At 39.6% G+C, this 3,402-nt stretch overlaps 1 long non-coding RNA gene across 1 annotated transcript; it reads left to right on the top strand.

Annotated features, from left to right (window-relative positions):
* The first annotated feature begins 240 nt into the window (after positions 1–240).
* On the top strand, positions 241–2,795 carry LOC139024566 (uncharacterized). Its single transcript, XR_011475903.1, has 3 exons — positions 241–258; positions 701–2,507; positions 2,766–2,795. It is a non-coding gene; the product is annotated as an uncharacterized lncRNA (long non-coding RNA).
* Positions 2,796–3,402: the final 607 nt, after the last annotated feature.

The following is a 3,402-nucleotide window of genomic DNA, read 5'->3' as shown; positions in this document are numbered from 1 at the left end:
TACAGGCTTCATAGGGCTTCCATACCAGCTTTCACATTGAGGGGCGGCTTCCCATACAGCTTCCATAAGGGTCCATAAAGCTCCTCATAGGGCCATACAGCTCAGTCAAAAGGTAGTGGCACTCGAAAAGGGAATGATAGCACGCAGTCCTGTTCAAACAATGTCTTGGTATACATGCTATCTTTATATCCTGTAATCACGGAAGGCCCCACCTGCCCCCCCATCATTTAGCATTTTGATGATTGTTGTTTGTTCATGGTATAGGTTACATATCAAATCAATCCAATCAAGTTTTATTTTATGATAGCCCTTCGTAGCATCAGCTAATATCTCGAAGTGCTGTAAGAAACCCAGCCCTAAAACCCCAAACAGCAAGCGATGCAGGGGTGTAGAAGCACGGGTGGCTAGGAAAAACTCCCTAGAAGGGCCAAAACCTAGGAAGAAACCTATACCAAACAAGTGAACAAAGGAAGGAAAAAGGAGAGGAACCAGGCTATGAGGGGTGGCGCAGTATCCTCTTCTGGCTGTGCCGGTGGAGATTAATAACAGAACATGGCCAAGATGTTCAAAGGAACATGGCCAAGATGTTCAAAATGTTCATAAATGACAAGCATGGTCAAATAATAATCAGGAATAAATGTCAGTTGGCTTTTCATAGCCGATAATTAAGAGTTGAAAACAGCAGGTCTGGGACAGGTAGGGGTCTGGGACATACCATATAGATTATATACCATATACTGTAGATTACACTGAGAGTACAAAACATGATCAACACCTGCTCTTTTCATGACATAGACTGACCAGGTAAATCCAGGTGAAAGCKATGATCTCTTACTGATGTCACTTGTTAAATCCATTTTAATCAGTGTAGATGAAGGGGAGGAGACAGGTTAAAGAATGATTTTTAATCCTTGAGACAATTGAGACATGGATTGTGTATGTGTGCCATTCAGAGGGTAAATGGGCAAGACAAAATATTGAAGTGCCTTTGAACGGGGTATGGTAGTAGGTGCCATGCGCACCGGTTCATGTCAAGAACTACAACGCTGCTGGGTTTTTCACACTCAACACTGTCCCATGTGTGTCAAGCACAGGAGGTTGGTGGCACCTTAATTGGGGAGGACTGGTTCGAGGTAATGGCTGGAGTGGAATCAGTGGAATTGTATCAAAAACATCAAACACGTGGTTTGGTGGCGTTCCATTCGCTCCGTTCCAGCCATTATTATGAGCCGTCCTCCCCTCAGCAGCCTCCACTGGAATCAAGCATGGTCCACCACCCAAAGGACATCCAGCCAACTTCACACAACTATGGGAAGCATTGGAGTCAACATGGGCCAGCATCCCTGTGAAATGCTTTTGACACCTTGTAGAGTCCCTGACGACTTGAGGCTGTTCTGAGGTGGTGCAACTCCGTATTAGGAAGGTGTTCCTAATGTTTTGTCCACTCAGTGTATATACCGTATGGTATACAGTACCAGTCAAAAGTTTGCACACACCTACTCATTCAAGGGTTTTTCTTTATTTTTACTATTTTCTACATTGTAGAATAATAGTGAAGACATCAAAACTATGAAATAATACATACTGGATTGAAATGTTGTGTAAACAACGTTGATTCAACCAGTTTTTGCCAAGTGGAATTTCAGTATGTACGGTATACAACTGAGGGGAGATGACTTTGTACACAGACCCTAATTTAGGTTAGCCTGGTCCCAGATCGGTTTGTGCTGTCTTACCTGTTTGGCGTGCCAACCACACCATAGAAGTTGGCAAGGACCAAGCTACATACATGTAGGTAAATTAAATTGGATGAAATACCTGGCTTTACTTCGTATGTACTCGGTGGACAGCAGGGTGCATTGTGGTTGGTGCTGTTTTACTGTGTAAACTACTGACCTTTACAGACACTTTCTTTGCTTAGCCTGCGGTGCCAGTCTGTTTGTGCTGTATTGACAATAATTGAGCGACAAGGAGTTGGCAATAGAGAACAAACAGATTGGCACTCAGGCTATTATTGACTTATTATAGCCCAGATAATATATATTCTTTAGATGTTACTACCCCATATACTGTAGTAGAACTGGTAAAATGAGGAAATGAAATGCTGTTGTAGGCTACTTCAGTGTCACAACTCCAGCCAGACAGAATGACAATGCAATGTATAATGCTATTATATATGGGAGTCTTTTTTGGGGAGTTTTTGGGGGATTTTTTTTTTTATGTTGTCATTTTTTTCAATGTTTTGTCAGTCTACTGGTTCACTGTTTATCACCACTATGTGCCTTTATTATAAATAACGGTATGTTTACTAACCCTTCTGTATACTGTGAGCCAAAGACACATCCATTATCTACACCTCAAACTCTCTCAGAAACACTAGGTTCAAATGTAGTAATGCAGTACTAGCTAGCTCAATACTAGCTCAACATGTTTAATACGAGTAATACTAGCTCAGCATGTTTAATACTAGTAATACTAGCTCAGCATGTTGAATACTAGTAATACTAGTAATACTAAGCTCAAACATGTTTAATACTAGTCAATACTAGCTTCAGCATGTTTAATTACTAGTAATATAGCTCAGCATGTTGAATACTATAATACTAGCTCAAATGTAATACTAGTTAATACTAGATACTAACAGGTGTTATACTAGTAATACTAGCGTCAACATGGTTTAATTACTTAGTAATACTAGCTCACGATGTTTAATACTTAATAACTCACGTAATACTAGCTCAACATGTTTAATACTAGAATACTAGCTCAAGCATGTTTAATACTAGTAATACTAGTCTCAAGCATGTTTGAACTACTGTAATACTAGCTCAACATGTAATACTAGTAATAAGCTCAAACATGTTTAATACTAGTAATACTAGCTCAAAACATGTACTTACTACTGTAATACTAGCTCAACATGGTTTAATACTAGATAATTACTAGGCTCAAACATGTTATAATACTAGTAATGACTACGCTCAACTGTAATCGTTTAATAGTCAAACGATGTTTTCTAGTAATACTAGCTCACAGCATGTTTAATTACTAGCTCAACATGTTGAATACTAGCTCAATATTAGATCAAATTGTTTGACAGTTAGCACAATGATTTCCCATTATTCACTAAATGCGGCAGCGTAGCCTAGTGGTTAGAGTGTTGGACTAGTAACACCAAGGTTGCAAGTTCAAATCCCTGGGCTGACAAGGTACAAATCTGTCATTCTGCCCCTGAACAAGGCAGTTAACCCACTGTTCCTAGGCTGTCATTGAAAATAAGAATTTGTTCTTAACTGACTTGCCTAGTTAAATAATAATAAAATATTCCTAAGTACTGTATGTACATAGTTCAGTGTTTTTCAACCCCTGGACATGTGCCGGTCCGTGAGATACTGCTGACCA

The sequence above is a fragment of the Salvelinus sp. IW2-2015 genome, unplaced genomic scaffold (assembly GCF_002910315.2).
Source record: "Salvelinus sp. IW2-2015 unplaced genomic scaffold, ASM291031v2 Un_scaffold1658, whole genome shotgun sequence".
NCBI lineage: Eukaryota > Metazoa > Chordata > Actinopteri > Salmoniformes > Salmonidae > Salvelinus > Salvelinus sp. IW2-2015.
This window is presented reverse-complemented; position numbering and strand designations above follow the sequence as displayed.